A 20,054-nucleotide genomic window follows, 5' to 3' on the forward strand; every position below is an offset into this window, starting at 1 on the left:
CCCATCTTTGCCCAGCAACCCTTTTAGTGTGAATTCCTGCATCCCCAACTCCCTTAATTTATTTCTCATCATCTCTCTCTGTCTCCCATACTCCCTGCAACCTCCCAGTCTGCGTGCAGCAGCTGCAGGTTTGTTTCCGAAGCCCCGCCCACCGCGCTGATGACGCGCAGACGACATCGCGCATGCTCAGTACGGGCAGGGCGGAGTTGTTTTCCGTTCTTTGTTGAAGTGAGTTGGCGGTGGGATCGGGATCGGGATCCGGGAAAGGATTATTCTCTGCGAGGCAACACCGACAATTTCCCTTCGGTGAGTATTGAAGCCGGTCCCAAGCAGGGGAGGTCTGATGTTGGGCAGTGAGTCCCTTTAACTTTCCTGAATTCAAACAAGAGAAAATCTGCAGATGCTGGAAATACGAGCAACGCGCGCAAAATACTGTAGGGGTTCAGCAGGCCGGGCAGCATCCAGGAAAAGAGTACAATCGGCGTTACGGGCTGAAACCCTTCGGCAGGACTGGAGAATAAAAGCTGGGGGTGGGGGAGGGAGAGAAAAACACAAGGTGATCGGTGAAACGTAAACGGGGAGGGGATGAACTTCCCTGAACTGTCGGCCTCGCCTCGCTTCCTTGACAGAATCTACCGGGGTCGGTCCGGGTTGTGAGATCTTCAGATGTCTGAGATGAGCCGCGGCTCAGCCCCTGTTTTTCTGGTCCTGTTAGCGGGATGACGTAAAACATATTTATATATTGTTACTGACAGAGAATTGTATAATTTGTTTTCTGTGTGTACTTGCCTGTGATGCTGCTACAAATCAGTGTTTTTCTGTACCTGTACCTTCCCGTACTTGCGCACTTGGCAATAAATTCAACAGGACCTGAGAAATCTCAGTGAGATTTGATTAGTGATGATCATCTTGGCAGCTCGGTAGGTCGAATGTATGAGACAGTACACTGTTAAATGCAAAACCCTGAACAGTGTTGATGATCAGAGGGATCTTAGACTCCAAATTCTTCGCTCCCTGAAAATGACTGCACAGATTGATTGGGTGGTTAAGAAGCCAAATGGCGTGGTTGTCTTTATTAGTCGAGACATAGAGTTCAAAAGTCTGGAAGTTGTGTATAAAACCCTGAGGGTGGCCTCATCTTGGTACAAGAGGAGACGCTGGGTTGACACCTCGAAACGGGAAAAGAGAAGGAAATCTCCTTCGTCCTGAAATGAAAAGCCTCATCCTGAGAGCAGATGCAGCCGAGACGGAGGAATTGCGAGAAGGGGATGGCATTTTTGCAAGAGAGAGGGTGAGAAAAGAGGAATAGTCCAGGTAGCTGTGAGAGTCCGGAGGCTTATAGTAGACATCAGTAGATAAGCTTCCAGCAGAGAGGCCGCTCCCTGCTTTGAGGAATGTCTGCGTGTTGGAATCCGCCTTGCAAACGGGCAGCAGCTTGCGCACAGAAAATCGCGCTGTGAGTGTCACAGAACAGCTACACCAGCCCCTCCCCCGTAGCTACTAAATGACCCTCGTCTGATTGTCTGGTATGAAGTTAGAAGAAAACGACATGAAAATATACCCACACTGAGACTGAGCATTCTTAGTGAATTAAGGTAAGAATAATTCAGCTTCTGATATTTATTTCCAGTCGACATGCTACCTATGCTTTGGATCAGTGATCAAGAAGATATTCGCAAACGAGAAAATGCTGCAGATGCTGGAAATCTGAGAAACGCACACAAACAGTTGCACTATTTATTATTTATGGTGCAACTGTAACGAAAACCAATTTCCCCCGGGATCAATGAAGTATGACTATGACTGAAATATTGGAGGAACTCAGCAGGCCCGACAGCATCTAGGAAAAGAGTGAACAGTTGACGTTTCTGGCTGAAATCCTTCGGCAGGACTCCTTTTCTAGATGTTGCCTGGCCTGTTGGGTTCCTCCAGCATTTTCTGTGTATTGCAAGAAGTTATTCGCTCTATTTTGTCTCTTCTGGTGGTCGTGGTATTTGTGTTCTTGCAGATTCTTGCCTGAACGGTTGAGATTTTCCATAATTTATGCCAAAGTTAAAAACTTCTCAAATCAGGAACGATTTCAAAGCAAGTGTGCGAAAAGTTGTTTAGCCAACACGGCTTCTGTTTCCAAATCTTGTCATTTCAGATGAATGCATGTGGCTTTTCTCTTCGTGACTGTGTTTATTGTTGGTGTTTCAAGGTGATTTCCTCAACATCCTTTCGAAGCTGAGACGTTGATTCTGTTCAAGGCCTCAATACACAACAAACAGTGTGGGGGTCGGGGGGGGGGGGTTGTGATCAGTTACAGAAAGCGGCAGGCGGGCAGAATGAAAGCCATGATTTCACTGTGTGGGACAGGAGGCTTGATGGGCTGAGCGGCCAATTTCTGCCTGGTATGTTCACAAGAAAAGCTCTGACTACAGAGTTACTGTAAACTAATTTAATGAGTACAGACTAAGGCAAATAACCGACTGTTGAGCCAAAACCAAACATTGCAGTAAATCATCCAGATCGTTGACAGAGATGATAAGCAACAATGAACCCAGCACCGAACCCCGCTGCACCCCACAAGTCACTGGCCTCCAGTCAGGGAGTCAAACCATCTTCCACCGCTTACTGGCTTCTCCCGCGAAACCAATGTCGAAGCCAATTTACCACCTCATCCTGAATGCCAGAATGCCAAACCCCTGAACCTTCTTGACTAAAGTCTCCCATGTGGGACTTTGCCAAATGTCTTGCTAAATTGTACTAAACTGTATATTTTTAATTCAGTAAATTAACTGTTCTTTCTCCCAGAGCAGCAAGTGTCATGTTGTTTCAGTCTGATAACTGACCAACATCATTCTTGCACATTATACTTTCACTGCTCTGGGGAGAAACTAACCGTGAAAGGTTTGAAATATGAAATTGTGTAGATGTGCTGTTGCCTATTGCCCAGTGTCTGGAGTCTAAGGTCTGATGTCACCAGGGTGCTGTAGCACCTTCCACACTGTAAGTGTCCTCTCAGGGCAGTGGAGCGAGTCTGCTTCAAAAAGCCTCGGATATCCCTATGAACACAGCCCCAAATCGGCAAGGCCCAGAGTCCGGCTCTGTGGAAAGTGAAATGAGAAAGATGGTTTCCCATCTCCAACGAACTGAGCAGTGGCATTACTGCCCCACGGTGGCTGTGACTGGGTCCCAGGGATGGGGAATGTCATCTTTGTCCGTCTATCTGCACAGTTTGTTATTGGGGAACAGAGAAGAACACAGGAACTGGATCTTCAGCCCGATGGGCCAATCGGAATTAATCCCTGAGAGTCATCAGATCTGGATGTCATATCGCAGGCATAGGTCATGAACATTGTTGGCATTGCGGCAGCAGTACAATGCAATATATAATAATATAAAAAAAACTGTATTACAGTAAGTATCTGTCACTAAAAGTTAAATTAAATAAATATTGCAAAAATGAATTTGGTGAAGTAGGATCATGGGTTCCATGTCAATTCAGAAATCAGATGGCAGAGGGATGGAAGCAATTCCTGACTCGTTGAGTGTGTGCCCTCAATCTCCTGTACCACCTTCCTGGTGATACCAATAAGAAGAGGGCATCTCCTTGGTGAAGCAGATTCCTAATTATTGGTGCCACTGTTTTGAGGCATCGCTCCATGACGATGTCCTGGATGCTACGGAGGCTACTGCCCATGATGGATCTGACTGAATTCTCAACTTTCCTGGGAGAATTTCGATCCTGTGTAGTAGCTTCTCCACTTCCCCCACCCCACCATATCAAGTGATGTGCAGCCAGTTAGAACAATTCTTATGGTACAACTATAGAACTCTGCAAGTCTTTGGTCACATCTCAAGTCTCATCAAACTTTTAATGAAATATAGTCTCTGCCGTTCATTCTTTGTAACTGCATTGATGTGTTGGGCCCTGGATAGATCCTCAGAGATGTTGACACACTGGAACATGAAGTTGCTCACTTTTTCCACTGCTGACCGATCAGTGATGATTGGTGTGTGTGTGCCCTCATCTTACTCATTCAGAAGTGCACAATTAGTGTGTTGGTCTTCCCGACATTGAGTGCAAGGTTGTTGCTGCAGCACCACTCATCTAGGTGATATATCTCGCTCCTGTTTGCCTTCTCGCCATCTGAAAATCTGCCAACGATGGCAGAGTCATTAGCAAATTTGTCACTGGCATTGGAGCAGTGCCTAGCTGCATAGCCATGGATGCAGAAAGAGTAGTGCAGTGGGCGAAGCACATATCCTTGAGGTGCACCAGTATTGATTGTCAGCGATGTGCAGGCATTATTTCCGACCCGCACAGATTGTGGTTTTCCAGTGAGGAAATGGAGGATCCAGTTGCAGAGGGAGGTAGAAAGTCCCATGGGGTTGAGATTTTTGTTCAGAACTGTAGGAATAATTGCGTCAAATGCTGAGCTCCAGTTGAGAAACAGCTTTCTGATGTAGGTATTCGTATTGTTAAAGTAATCCAAAGCTTCGTGATGAGCCGATGAGTTTGCATTGTGACGTATTGTACTCTACCAAACTAGAGATCCTTTCCAAAGAACGTATTTGTGAGGTGTTCTTTGATATAATACAACTTGCAGTTTTTTGAATGCTGGGGATGGTGGCAGCCTAATGTGATTCGAGCTGATTACTGAAGAGAATGCATTACATTTCCCTCCCTAGTTATCCTCCTGCTATTGATAAATGTATTGACTGCCTTAGGATTCACCTTAATCCAACTTGCCAAGAATTTTTCATGACCCCTCTTGGCTTTCATAATTCCCTTTTTTAGTTATTTTCTGGTGTCTTTATACTCCTCATGTGTTTTGTTTGATCCTAACTCTGAAGCTTTATATAGGTTTCCTTTTCCTTCTTGACCAAATTTATCACCTCCCTGGCCATCTGATGTTCTCGTGCCTTTTCACCCCTGCCCTTTCTTTTCACAGGAGCTTTTGATAAATATGAAAAGTTGAATGATTCACACAGTAAGGAGGAGAGTGATGGGGTGATCAGGGGGAGGGGAAGGGCAGGGTGAGTGTGTGAAAGGTGGAGGGGGGAAGTTGAAATTGTGTGGGGGAAGGAGAGAGAGGGGGAGACGGGGGAGTGAGAGATGGGGAATGAGGGCAGAGGCAAGTGAGGGGGAGGGAGGAACAGAGAGAGGGGGAGTAAGAGTGATACATATGGAGGGAAAGAAGGGGGAGAGGGTCAAAGAGGGGGAGTGAAGTGGGGAGAGGAAAGCAGGGTGAGAGAGGTCTATAAAGAGGGGCGAGGGGATGGAGAGGGGCGAGGGGATGGAGAGGGGGAGAGGTATGGAGAGGGAATGGAGGGGCAGAGAGAGAGGAACAAAAAGGGAGAGTGGGGAGAGTGACTGAGAGGCTGAGAAAAAGTGAGTGAGAGGGATGGATGGATAGTGAGAGGGTAATGGGAGGCGTAGAGAGAGGGGAGTGGAATGGGGGAGAGGATGAAGGAAAGAGGCAGAGAGAGTTGAGCGAGAGCGCAGAAGGAGTAAATAGTGGGGAGAGTGAGGGAGTGACGGAGCAGGAGATAGGGTTAGGGAGAGTAGGAGGGGAAGTTGGAATAAATGGTCTCAAGGAAGTGGTGAGTGAGTGGGATGTCTAAGGAGGGTGCACAGCAGGCATCGAGGAGGAATGTGTGAGTGAGGGGCAGGGAGTAAGGAAGGGTGTGACTAGGTTGACAAGGAGAGAGGGATGAGTGAGATGGGTGGTGGGCTGTACAGTGAGGAGGAAAGGTGACTGAGTTGGGCGGCGAGGAAAGACGGGCGAGTGAGAATGACATCAATGACAGAGCAATGAAGGAGACGGGATCGAGGCAGAAAAAGTGAAGGTGTGGGTGCGGAGGGGTAGGAAGGTGAGTACTGGGGGGATGATGAGAATGGACGGCGAAGTCTACGGGTGATGAGTGAGGTGAGTTGGGAGGGGTGAGGGAGAATCAGGGAGAAGAGAGCAGGGTGAAGAGCGGTGGTCCCGGTCTCAACTCCCACACGGGGATTTTTCCGCAAACAATTCCCGGTCTTTGAATCTTATCGTGCACCATTCCTGGTCTCCATATCCCACACCGGCTGCTTTACTGCGAATGATTCCTATTCTCCCTTTCACACACCAGGAGTTTCACTCTGCATGGGTCCTGGTCTCCCTGTCGAACTGTTAATCCGTCGAGCTTATTGACCTGTCCTCCATCCCCTCCCATCCATTTACCTATCCAAGTTTCTCAAATAGATGTTGTTAAGACCTCAGACAGAGTCAGGAATCGAAGGTTAACCATGTTGTGATTAATGTCCTGAGCTGTGTATATTTCAATGCAACAAGTATTGAAGGAAAGGCAGATGAGCTTGGATCATGGATCAACACATGGAATTATGATATTGTCACCATTATTGAGACTGGCCTGCAGAGTCGATTTTCCCTGGCAGCTTGATTTTCTGGGGTTCCATTGTTTTACATTCAACAGAGTGTGAGGGATTAAAGGGCTAGAGATGGCTTCACTACTCAGGGAAAATGTCACGGTGTGCAGGAGGGACAGATAACAGAACTCATCTAGTGAGGCTTTATGGGTAGACTGGAGAAATGAAAATTGTTTGAACATGTTAATGAGTCAATCTTATAGAACACTCAAGAGTCTGTGGGATTTAGAGGAACAAATCAGTAGATGTCAGAGAATATTGCAAGAAACATAATTTGTTATAATTTGATTTTAACCTTCCATACACGGACTGGAACTCTCATACCATATATTGAGTAGATGTACTCATTTATTTGACAAATGTCTTCAGGGAAGTTTCGTTAGTCAGTACATTGAAGTCCCAAACACTCAAGTGTGATACTCAATCTCCCATTAGGGACTGAGCTAGGACACACGTAACAGAAGTCCGTGTCGGGAAGCTCTTTGCTTCTGGTGACCCCAATGTCATCAGATTGAAAGGAAGTGTGGAGAACAATAGCTCTGTTCCGTGGGGTGAGATTCTAAATTGGGCAAAGACCTATTCTGATGGCCTCAAAAAGGATCTGACTAGTGCAGTTGGCTATATTGTGGCAAATGAGTACTTGGTAAGTGGGAGACATTGAAAGATAAAATTTGTTGACTTCAATGTGCCTGTCCAAATAAAAGATAAATATGCCAGTTTTTCAAGAGATATTGAGGTCCTGGTATAGAAAAAAAAAATAGGTGCATAACAGGTGTAGGCAGGTAGGAAAAAAATGAGGTACTTCTGGAGTTGAGGAAATGCAAGATAACATTGAGGAAAGAAACCATGCAGGCTATAGGGTGGCCTAAGGTTGTCCTAGCAGACAAGGTGAGGGATTATACGGATATTTTAAAAGCAAAAGGATTGCAGGGGACACAATCGAACATCTGGATGATCAGAATGGTAATATATGCATGGAGCCAACAAAGATGGAGGAGTTCTTAAGTGGATTTTTGTTTCTGTGTTCACTCGGGAAAATAATCTATAGAAGTGAGGCCATGGATGTTTGGCATATTGGGCAAATTCGAGTGTATAAATCCCCAGCGACTGAGAAGTTCAGCCCTCGGACCCTGATAGAAGCAAAATTGCAGGGATGTAGCCGATATGTTTATATTATGCTCAAAGACAGGACAGGTACCAGAGGATTGGAGGATACCTAATTTCATTCCACTGTTTGAAAAAGGCTCCAAAATTGAACCAGGAAATTATAGGCCAGTGCACTTGATATCAGACATGGGAAGACATTGGAAGGACGGGATATAGGAGTACTTAAATAAATAGGACTGATTAGGAATATCCAACATGACTTTGTGTGTTCCAGACAATATATTGAGTTTTTCAAAGAACTTACAAGGAATGTTACTAGGAAAGTTGATGAAGGCAAGGCACTGGATATTTTCTACATGGACTTTAGCAAGGCAGTTGACAAGGTACCACATAGGATGTTCACCAATAAATTTTATTCTCTTGCCATTCAAGGTGGGGTAGTAAATGGGAGTAGACATTGGCATAGCGGAGGAAGGCAAATAGTGGCAGCAGATGTTTGCCTCTCTGACTGGTGGAATTCTGCAGGGATCGGTGCTGATATCCTTTATTGTTTGTCATAAAAGGACCCCTACATGATTCGTGACTTTTCGATGACTGACATCGGGCAATGATTAATTAATAGCAATAACAATCGGTGCTCCAGGGTTCAGTGAAGAGCCAGTGAGACGGCACCTACTGCAGCTCTGTTGCGCCGAGAAGCAAACAGTCGCGGATATCATGCTGCGCATGCGCATGCCGCCAGTGGGCGGCCGTTTCCTTCCGTCCTTCCGCATTCGGTGTTACCTCGGTCCGGAGTTTGGGGAAAGTTTTCGCCCGTCGAGAGAGGCTCCCGGCTCACCTGTGAGTATTTGCGCCTGTCGCGGAGTGTTGCTGGTCTGATATTCGGCGGTGTCCCCAGTTCAATTCACCGAACGGAAAGAGCACTTTAAAACGGAGAAATTGTATTTTCCGGACGCAGCGCCACTTGTATGAGTTCCTGCCTTGTCGGCCCGTTCAGGCAAGGCAATCAGATACAGATCTGACACACGCTCACGTTTTGTACAGCCTGTGATTCCTGATTCTTCCTCGTTATAGTGTTACCGCCGCCCACTGTAATGGGAGGTTAACAGGAGCCAGATCCCACCTCCCAATCTTATTGTAATTTAAAAAGTTGACCAGGGCCCCACAGGACTTAACCGTCCCTGAACATCCTGCAAACAAGCCACCGCAGATCTACCCCAGAAGACAGAGGACCAGAATTAGGCTATTTGGCCCATTGAGTCTGCTCCGCCATTATATCGTGGCTGATCTAATTTTCCTTCTCCCTATATCCCTTCATGCCCAGACTAATCAAGAATCTATCAAACTCTGCCTTAAATACACATTAAGCCTTGGCCTCCACAGCTGCCTGAGGCAAAGCATTCCACAGATTCATCGTCTCTGGGTAACGACATTCATCCTCATCTCCGCACTGAAAGGACGTCCCTCCATTCTGAGGCTGTGACCCCTGGTCTTAGACCCTCCCATAAAACGGTCCCGAGCACTGAATCAGCACTGAATAGCACTGGCATATGTTGTGAAACTTGTTGTTTTGTGTTACATCCGTTAACATTTTCTAGAGTCTGGTAACGTCCAGGATCGCATCAAACTCCTGATGAAATATAGCGGCTGTCATGCTATTTGTAATTGTATCCATATGTTAGGCCCAGCGCAGATCTTCAAAGATGTTGACAAACTGAAACTTGAAGCTGCTCGCTCACCCTTCCACTGCTCTTCCCTCTACCTCCCCTTCCTGAAATCCACAATCAATTCCTTGATCTTACCGATTTGAGTGCAAGGTTGTTGTTTTGGTACCGTTCAATCAGCTGATCTCTCTCTTTTTTGTAATTTATTTTTTTATTGAAGTTCACCATCAAAGAAACATTTACATAAAATCTATTTCAGATACTATATATATATATATATATATATATATATATATATATCAAATAATCATATTTGTTACAAATCTCCACATAATATTTATGAGGTATACACTTATAGACAGGAAAGGAAAGAAAGAACAATCGAAATAAGAAAATTATGTACAGAGTAGGGAGTGATCTTTTTTTTAACAACATATTCATTGACTTGCGAGAATAAAATCAGGCCTATGAGGTGTTATTTAGTTAAACCATTTTTCTCCGTATGAATCAAATTGTTCCAATTTATGATTAACAGATGCTGTTATCTTCTCTATTTTGTAAATGCCCATTGTAATTTCCATCCATACATCTAAAGCTGGGATCTCCTGTGACAACCACTTCCTGGTAAGGGTCTTTTTACCAGCCACCAGCAGTACATTCATTAAATATTTATCTCATTTCAACCATTCTTGAGGTATATACCCAAAATATATGGCCTTACTCTCTAAGGTTATTTCACATTTAAAGATGTCTTGTAGGGCATTATGCATCCCACTCCAATAGTATTTGATAATGGGACATTCCCAGAAAATATGATATTGGTTTGCATTTTGATTTCCACAATTTCTCCAGCAAACAGGGAGGTTACTATCATAATGGAATTTCTGAGAGGGTGTAATAAAATATCTTATCAAGTTTTTTCCACCCGAACTCCCTCCGTTTCTGTGAAATGAAATGAAATATCTTTATTGTCATTTCATAGTACAACTTGTCATGCACCAATACAGCGAAAATGAGTTTGCGACTCTCATACTCAATGCTCTAAAACAACAAATAAAATAAATAAACAGTAAATAAAATCAAGTAACCAGCCAGTATTGGTACACTTCCATTGATACCTCCATTTTAGTGTCCATTCTTCCTCATATTATTATCCCTCCTTCTTTCTCCCATTTTGTTTTAATGTATGAAGTCGAATGTGTTTTAAGATTTGACAAACCCTTAGACATGCTTGAAATGATTCTACTACCATTGTCTGAATTGTGTGCTTTTCTAAATAGCTCTATCAGACATGTACTTGCGTTGGTTACATTTTTAACCGTCCTATTAAAATACTGTCGCATATGTAAATACCGATAAAAGTCTTGTTTTTCTAATAAGTGTTTCTGTTTGACCATTTCAAAACTGAACAGTGTTCCTTCTTTCATTATATTGCAAATAGCTGTTATTTCTTTAGCTGTCTAGTCCTTAAATCTAGCATTCAGTTTATTTCGCGTAAAATCTGAGTCATATGCACACCATTTAAGAATTGCCATGTTTCTCTCTCTAGTTTATATTCTTTTATAATAGTTTTCCATGTTTTAAGAGTCCATTTCACCCATGGGTTATCAATAATATTTATGTAACTTTGTAGGTTGTTATCAGCCAAAATTGCCTGTATGGGGATGGAAAGTATTCTATCCTCAATGTTTTTCCATTGAGCGTCATATGATGGGTTGCACCAGCATATCACAGCTCTCAACTGTGCTGCAAAATAATAACGTCAAGAGAAGGTAGGCCCCATCCCCCCTTTTCTTTGGCTAATTGCAAAGTTCTGCGACAAACTCTAGGCCTTTTACCTTGCCATATATATCTTGATAGCATCTTGTTCCATTCATTGAATTGATTTTGGTTAATCTCTATTGGTAGGGTCTGAAAGAGATATAGTCGTCTGGGCAGTATATTCATTTTAATAGATTCAATCCTTGAACTGAGACCAAGGAAAGGAATTAGGTTCCATCTTGTTATATCTTCCTTAATTTTTTTATATATAGGCTGATAATTGCATTCTGATAACTTTGCCAAATCTTTTGGCATAACGATGCCCAAATATTTGATGGACTCTGTTTGCCATGCCTAAGGATATCTACTTTCAATTTCTCTTGGTGGGCTATAGTTATATGAAAGTAGTTGGATTTTATCTACGTTGCTCTCGTTTCCTGATAATTGGCCATATTGTTCATAGGAATGCATCAATTTAGGTGAAGAGTATGTTGGTTGACGTAGATAAATCAAAATGTCATCCGTGTAACAGGCCGATTTACGCTCTGTCCCTTTAATAGTAATTCCCCTAATATCTTCATTTTGTCTAATGTGTTGAGCTAATGGTTCCAGATATAATGCAAAGAGTAGCTGTGACCATGCACAACCCTGTCTCGTGCCCCTTTCTAACGTAAAACTATTAGGTAAATATCCATTGATTTTAATCCTAGCAGTAGGATTGTCATATCGTGCCTGTATAGTTTTAATAATTGTGTCATGTAGACCAAATCTATGTAAATCTCTGTAAAGAAAATTCCAATTAACTGAATCAAATGTCTTTTCAGCATACACACTTATCACAATTGCTTAAATTTCATTTTTCATATGATCCATAATGTTGTGAAGTGTCCTTTGTATATTGTCTTGTGACTGGCGTTGTTGTATGAAACCCGTCTGATCATTATGTATCAGTGTGCGTAGAAACTATTCTAATCGTTTGGCCGTGATGGAGGTAAATATTCTATAATCCACATTAAGAACAGATATTGGTCTAAATGACTCACATTCCATTTTATCCTTGCCTTCTTTCGGTACAGCTGAGATTACCTCCTCCTTCCTGCTGGGTGGCATTTGCACCTTTCTTAGAGCCCAGTTCAGTGTGGGGAGTAAAACAGGAATTAACACATCTCTAAATTCTTTATACCACTCTGCCGTATATCCATCTGATCCTGGTGACTTGCTTAGTTTAACCCTACTAATTGCAGTTTTTAGTTCAGCTTCAGTTATGTCAGTAGTCATCATTCTATTTTGTTCTTTGCTTAAAGTGGGTAACTCTAAAGAACTCAAGAAGTTGTCAATTTGGGTTATGCTTCTCCCTGGAACTTTGGAATATAGAGTTTTGTAAAACATTTCAAAAGCTTCTTTAATTTCACTTACCTTTTTTTTTTATCACTTTTGTTCTTGGATCCCTAATTCTATGAATTGTATTTTCTGTTCTCTTTTTTTTCAGTTTCCATGCCAGTATTTTCATAGATTTAGGTTCACTTTCATAGTGTCTTTGTTTCAGAAACATTATTTTTTTTCTAATTTCTTGTGTAGCCAGACTATTAATTTCATTCCTAACTTTTTAAATTTTCTCTAGTGTGTCCTGTGCCAAACTCAATTTGTGTTTTTCTTCTAGTTCCTTCAGCTTATTTTGTAATTCCTCCAATGTTTTATTCCTTATTTTTTTCTTATATGAAGATATTGCTATAATTTTCCCTCTTAAGACAGCCTTCAGAGTATCCCATAGAATGGGAGGTGAAACCTCTCCATTATCATTGAATTCTAAGTAAACACCAATGTCTTTTTTTAATTTGTTCCTTAAAATAGGGATCATTGAGTAGACTTGAATTTAGTTTCCAAATTGTATTCTTTGGTTGTAGATCAAAATCAACAGATAAATATATGTGGGTGCATGGTCACTTACATCTATTGTCCCAATTCCACAGGTGATTATTTTGTCTTTATCTTTTCCAAATGTTATGAAATAGTCTATTCTTGTATATACTGAATGGGGGGCAGATTAACGAGTGTAATACCTTCTGTTCGGGAAAAGGTCCCTCCATATGTCAATTAGACCAACATCTTCAAAAAAAGTGTTAACTTTCTTATGTTAGGACTTTGTTTCATAAGTTTTTCTATTGGAAGAATCTAACTTCGGTTGTAATTGTAAATTTAAATCTCCCCCACATATCAAGAGACTTTCTGTTTCTGTTACCATAATATTAATAATTTCCTGAAAGAAACTAATATCACTTCCTGGAGACACATATGTGTTTAATAAAGTAACTGGATTTCTATCTATATTCCCCCTTACCAGAATATATCTGCACTCCTTATCTCCCATTTTGAATGCTTTTTCAAGATTTAGCTTGCTTGAGATGAGAATAGCAACTCCTCTTCTATGCCCTGATTTATATGAGCAGAAAAAACAAATTAGTGAAGCCCATTCTTTTACTTTTCCATGCTCATTATCACTTAAACGAGTTTCCTGTGAATATACTACCTGGGCTTGCTCTTTTTTTTCATTTTTGATAGAATTTTACTGCGTTTGATTGAATTTAACAGCGCATTGACATTAAAAGAAATGAATTTTACTTTGTCCTTAGCCATGTGTATTTATCTGTTAGTATATCATTGAAATTTGTAGAATATAACTTAATCGATCTACTCCCTGAACAAATAAGAGCCAAGAAATGCGAATAATAAAAAAAGGTAACAAAGGTGTGATTCCAAGGCTGGGGTCTCTAGCACAACCCAGTGTTGTGCTAGAAGAAACTTCTAGCCGTGGGGGATAGACCCTCCTACCTGTGAGTTGAGGGCCCCCACTGCAGTACCTATAAAAGTAAGTAAAACAATTTATGTCCATTTCCCTGTGTATTCCTCCCACGTATATATTCTCATTTAGGTGGGGAAAAAGGAGTGAATGAATGAATAAAAAAAAATATTAATATAAAAACCACATTATAATACGTATTTCTGGAGATAGGTATATCACCGTCTATTTTTGCTTCCGTTTAGTTTATCAGTACTTTTAAAGTTAGCCAAACCTTATGGCTCTTCTGGAGGAGGTGAGGGCTGCCCTCAGAGAACTCACAGTCTCTTCCTAATATCCTTCCCTCGTCCTCCTCCCGTCCCCTGCTTTCTCGATACTCTTACTATTTCCCATGCAGATCGGGATAACTGCTCAGCCAGGCTTTCCCTCGGTCTGACCACGCTAACGAGCAACCCTCTGTTGTTCATGTCTGTAGTCGCTTCTTCCACCGTCTGATATAGCTGTATCCCTTCTTCATAAAACACCCTCAGTTTAGCAGGGTACATGGTTTGGAATTTAATCTTTTCTTGCTTTAATATTTGTTTCACTTTGGAATATTCCTTCTGTTTCTGTAGGACCACTGGGGACTAATCTTGATCAAAATATATTAAATTCCCTTTCCAAAATAAACTCTTCTTTCCCCAGGCCCTTCGTAGAATCTCCACCTTGCTCTTGAATCGAAGGAATCTAAGTACTGTTGACCGCGACTTACTTTCTCTGTCTCTGGAAGGCCTCGGGATGAGCACACGATGCGCCCTCTTAATTTCAATCTCCATAGTCGGGGGAATCTCCAGCGCTTCCAGCAGCACCTTTTCTGCAAACTCCATCATTGACAACCACTCTGCTCCTTCGGGAACATTATAAATCCTACTATTTTTCCGTTGCGATCTTCCCTCCTGGTCAAGCAATTTACTTTCCTGTTGATTTAATATTTCTATCATCTTACTTAGTATCTGTACCACGTTTTGCACGCGATCTTCCACCTTGTCAATTCGTGTCTCTGCCACCGCTATTTTCTGATGGACGTTGGCGAGCTCTGACTTTATATCATTTAGTTGTTGTTTTATGTCATTTTGGACTTCCCTTATCTCTTCCAGAATCTTTATCATATTTACCACTTCGCCTGAACAAGGCCCATCGTCAGCTTTGCCGCCACATACCCGTGTAGGAGAGCCGCTCGTTGTACGTCTCTCTTCCATAGGCTCCACGGTGATGCTTTTTTGAAATCTCCTTTCTTTTTCCCCATTCTTACACCCCCCCCCCCATCAATTCAGATATTTTTGAATGATCTTATATTTGATGGATTAATGGGGCAAAATATGCGTTTTTCTGGAGGAGCTACTGATTTAAGCTGCCATTCTGGACGATGACCTCACCGGAACCCAGCTGATCTATCTCACAGCTGTACACCACCTTATCACCATCTGGAATTCTACCAGCAATAGTTGTGTCATTAGCAAACTTCAGGTTGTCCTTTGAGCTGTGCCTAGCCACACAGTCATGGGTGGAGTGAGAGTGGAGCAGTGGGCTAAGCGCGTATCCTTGAGGTGCACCAGTGTTGACTGTCAGGAAGGAAGAGAAGCTATCTCTGATCCACACACTGTGGTCTCCTGGTGAGGAAGTTAACAATCCAGTTTCAGAGAGTGGAACAGGGGCTCAGGTTTTTGGAGCTTTTAGATTAGAATTGAGTGTATATTTGTTGTAATCATCAAAAAGTAGTCTGATGCAGGGTTTTCTCTTGTAGTTCCGTCTGGCCAACATCGCCCTCACCTTGATCCAAGGATGTTAATCTTAGGATCATTATCCTCCACTCATTCTATTGACTATCCGTGGACACCCAGCAGGTGTGCTATGATCACATTATATACAGATAGAGGTAAAATTTACTTCAGAGGACACTGTTTTCCAGTCCTTGGAAGACTCGTGCCTGCTGTTGATATGTAATATGACTGTTCCACCAATGCATATAGCAAGAAAGACTTGATTATTCACGGGCAGAATAGACGATAAACAATTCTCATTAGTAGTGAATCTACAAGTGTTTTCCTGACACTTGACGACAATGTGAATCCCTTTCAAAGGGCAGGTTACATTATTCCCATTGAGGAATGCGGAACTTTGCAGCAACATAAAACCTGCCTTTACAATCACCATCTGTACCCAGTGCACTGTTGGTTAGTGTAAGACATGTAATGTGACATAAGGGTACCTTGCCTTCAAGCCATTCTTCTGTCTGCCCTCCTGATACCCAGTTTGGTACCTGATAGGGATCAAGTTGTAATAAATTTGTGCCAATCATGGTTATTAATCATGTAGACCATGTGGCACAAATCTCAGTCTTATGTGTTTCCTTCGTAGTTGAGTCTGTATATGATCAGTAACCAGGTTTGTTGCACCTTGAAGGGGCTTCACTGCATCCAGAGTTACCTGGGGTACATCACAAACAATCTGATTCTTCTGGCACAAATCTTGATAACCTTCTCCAGTAATATACTTTCTACCTTATTGTCGCCAAACAATTGATACCAGAACATACAATCATCACAGCGATATTTGATTCTGCGCTTCCCGCTCCCTGGATTACAAATCAATAGTAAATATTAAAAATTTAAATTATAAATCATAAATAGAAAATAGAAAAATGGAGAGTAAGGTAGTGCAAAAAACTGAGAGGCAGGTCCGGATATTTGGAGGGTATGGCCCAGATCTGGGTCAGGATCCGTTCAGCAGTCTTATCACAGTTGGAAAGAAGCTGTTCCCAAATCTGGCCGTGCGAGTCTTCAAGCTCCTGAGCCTTCTCCCGGAGGGAAGAGGGATGAAAAGTGTGTTGGCTGGGTGGGTCGTGTCCTTGATTATCCTGGCAGCACTGCTCCAACAGCGTGCAGTGTAAAGTGAGTACAAGGATGGAAGATTGCTTTGTGTGATGTACTGCGCTGTGTTCACTATCTTCTGCAGCTTCTTCCGGTCTTGGACAGGGCAACTTCCATACCAGGTTGTGATGCACCCTAGAAGAATGCTTTCTACGGTGCATCTATAAAAATTAGTGAGGGTTTTAGGGAACAGGCCAAATTTCTTTAGTTTCCTCAGGAAGTAAAGGCGCTGGTGTGCCTTCTTGGCAGTGAACTCTGCTTGGTTGGACCAAGTCAGGTCACTTGTGATATTTGTGATGTCAGTCCCCTAACACTCACTGTGTATGTTTTAGCCTGGCTTTCCTGTCAAAGTGCAACAGCTTGAAATTTTCTATGTTAAGCTCCACTTGTTATTTTTCAGCCCATTTTCCCAGATGGTCTCGATCATCTTACAAGCTTTGATCGCCTTCTGCACTGTTCACTCTACCCCTAATCTTGATGTCATCCACAAGTTTTTGATTCTGTTTGCCCCGTTATTATTCAGTCATTCATATAGACGATAAACAACAACAGACCCAGCACCGATGCATTGGACTAGAAAGTGACACTATGTACTGGCTTCTCTCACTAAGCCAACATTGAATCCAGTTGACTGCTTCATCCTGAATGCCAAATAACATATCCCTTTTGGACCAACCTCCCATGGGGTATTTTGTCATAGATCATGCAGACAACATTCAGCTTTCCCTTCATCAAACTTCTTGGTAACAGCTTCAAAAGCATCCGTAAAATTCGTTGGATGTAATCTGCCACGGGCAAAGCCATGTTGAGTATCCCCAATTAGACCTTGTTTACCCAAACACTTATATATGATGCCCATTACAGTACATTCCAAAAAATATAGAGAAAAAAAATACTGAATTCCAGTCAGTATATGTCTGTCTATTAAATAGTTCAGTTGAAATTTGTAGTGTAAATGGCTCAGTGCCATTCAGAAATTGGATAGCAGAGGGGAAGAGGCTGTTCCTGAATCACTGAATGTGTGCCTTCAGACTTCTGTACCTCCTTCCTGATGACAACAATGTGAAAGGGACAGATCCTGGGTGACGGGGTTCCTTAATGATGGATGCTGCCTTCCTAGGGTACCGCCCATTGAAGATGTATTGGATACTGCGGAGGCTGGTGCCTATGATAGAGCAGACTAATTTTACAAGTTTCTGCAACTGATTTTGGTCCTGTGCAGTGGACCCACCTTCTCCCCCCTCCCCCAATAGCAGACAGTGATGCAGCCTGTCAGAATGCTGTCCACATTACATTTGTAGAAGTTTTTGAGTGTTTTGGGTGGCAAACCAAATCTCAAGCTCTGAATGAAATATAGCTGCTAACTTCCCTTCTCTCTAGCTGTATCAATATGTTGCATCCAGGTTCGAACGCATGGTTCCTTTTCAAAGACAGGATACTTACACTGAATATTGTAGACCAAACTATTTCACTAGGAGAACGTCTGGAAAGAAGGAAGCAGAAAAAAAAATCAGCGTGCCTTGTCAATGGGAGCGTGTTGTGGGATGATTTACATTCATTTGTCTCGAGCAGCAACTGCTTACAGAGCTCATATAAAAACTAAACATCTTCAACTAGTTGAGAGATTGGTAAAATAATAACGGAATCAAATGCATCTTCGAGGAAAGAAATATCGCTGAGATGCAGAAACTGAAATGTGAGCATTACTCTTTTTAGCTCAGGGACAGATTTAGCTCGTTATAGAACTGCAGTTGTTACCTTGAAGCTTGTCTCAGAAGAGCAAGTTCATGGGCCTGCTGAACAACAGTCCTTGAACGCAATAATCAGGAGCAGATTTGCTTCGTCACATCCTTGTTGCCAATTTCAGCCCAGGTAGAGTTTGAACATGTACGATCAGTATCTGTGGGAAATAACAGGAGAAAAAGAATTGAATACTTAGCAAACAATGCGCATACTACTGGTGTCTGGAGGCCAGTGATGTTACAGTAACCCTTGCCCCTATCAGCTGGAGCTTGCTGTGGGTAATAAACGAGTTGTGGTGCGGAAAGTATAATCCGACTCAAGCATAATATCATATCGGGCCTGAGCTTGCTATGCTTCCTCTGAAGCACAGATAGAAGGGCCGAAAGAAGCATAGTCAGTGTTACCAGACGTTGACATAAGAAAAGTGAGTAAACGGACAAATTTACTCCAAAGTCCAAGTTGCATGGAACAGGTTGTTTCCGAGCAACCACTGAGCCCAGGAGGTAGATGTGAGCTAGGTTAATGCTTTCCAAATGGAGCTGAAATTTACTTGGTGTGTGTTAATTTACCTCTGCAACCATAGCGCTGACTTGCTGGGATCAGAATCAGGAGGGTACACATGAGGGAATATACTGAGAGAAGTCATCCATCATGTTCCTCTCCATCACTGTCCGCTCACACTATCAAGGCACTGAACAGTAATTGAACAATAACGGTCGGAAATTACTAAATTATCAAATAGACAATGGATATGTGACAGATTCATTCTTAAAGGAATTAGCAGTGTTCTTCCATGATTATAATTAACAAAATTGCTTATTACTATATTACTACCACACCCACTGCTTTTGGAGATATTTATGAAATTGTCCCCCCTCCTTTGCAGTTCTGAACGTCGAGCAAGAGCTATGGATTTTTAAGGACAGGGCAGCCCAGACCATCTGCACTCGCCAGTGTTTCCAGTGGCAGGAGGTTGGTTCACCCTTCTGCACTGATCTCAGTTTCTGGCATCACTGAGACCGGGGCCCAGGAGAGTGGCGGCAGCTGGAAATTTGTTTCATTTATATGTTTGTGCGATGTGGCACTGCATGCAAGATCGGCCTCATTTCTCCTTTCTATATACCCCTGTATTAAGTGTATCACTAAGTCATTTCTAGGAGGATGGTATAAATCATCTCCAATGCAGGGGTTTTCTGATGGGTATTTGGAGAGGAGGTTCCCTTCCTGAAAGAACAGCCGCCAGCATATTATTTAATTACTTTTAATTTCATTATCGCCAATATAGGGAGGATACATTACAATGTAATTTATTGTTACCTGCACTGTGGTCAAGAGCAGCCATGGCAAGACCCATAGTTACTGTTCCATCATAATCCTCATACTGTGAGCATGATACACGTAAGCACAATGATGTGGCCATTTGACCATTCCATGCTCCATTGGAGAATGTGGGTCTACCTGACTGGCAGACCACAGTTTGTGCAGCTTAAGAGTTTTGTGTTAGACATGGCTATGAACAGCACGGTGGCCCCACAGAGGACTACATTGAACCCCTTCCTGTTTACCCTGTACCTAGCTCAGACTTTACATACAACACTGAGTCATTTCATCTGCAGAAATTCTGTGATGTCTCAGCAATGGGTGTATAAAGGGAGGAT

At 42.5% G+C, this 20,054-nt stretch overlaps 1 protein-coding gene and 1 long non-coding RNA gene across 7 annotated transcripts in view; one reads left to right on the plus strand and one right to left on the minus strand.

Annotated features, from left to right (window-relative positions):
• The first annotated feature begins 204 nt into the window (after positions 1–204).
• The window catches only part of LOC140193351 (NACHT, LRR and PYD domains-containing protein 3-like), a 53,873-nt gene continuing 34,023 nt past the window's right edge, over positions 205–20,054 (plus strand). For 4 of the 6 annotated variants that reach the window (XM_072250677.1, XM_072250683.1, XM_072250682.1 and 1 more), the window contains exon 1: positions 205–306. The gene's annotated coding sequence lies outside the window, so the exon portion shown is untranslated. Of the gene's footprint in view, positions 307–8,293; positions 8,363–20,054 lie in introns of those variants that run through there. The other 2 variants (XM_072250681.1, XM_072250678.1) reach the window with 2 other exon arrangements.
• LOC140193353 (uncharacterized) lies at positions 9,552–18,597 on the minus strand. Its single transcript, XR_011884753.1, has 4 exons — positions 18,412–18,597; positions 18,097–18,136; positions 13,286–13,377; positions 9,552–10,128 (listed from the first exon to the last, which is right to left on the minus strand). It is a non-coding gene; the product is annotated as an uncharacterized lncRNA (long non-coding RNA).

Source organism: Mobula birostris, unplaced genomic scaffold (assembly GCF_030028105.1).
Source record: "Mobula birostris isolate sMobBir1 unplaced genomic scaffold, sMobBir1.hap1 scaffold_522, whole genome shotgun sequence".
Lineage (NCBI taxonomy): Eukaryota > Metazoa > Chordata > Chondrichthyes > Myliobatiformes > Myliobatidae > Mobula > Mobula birostris.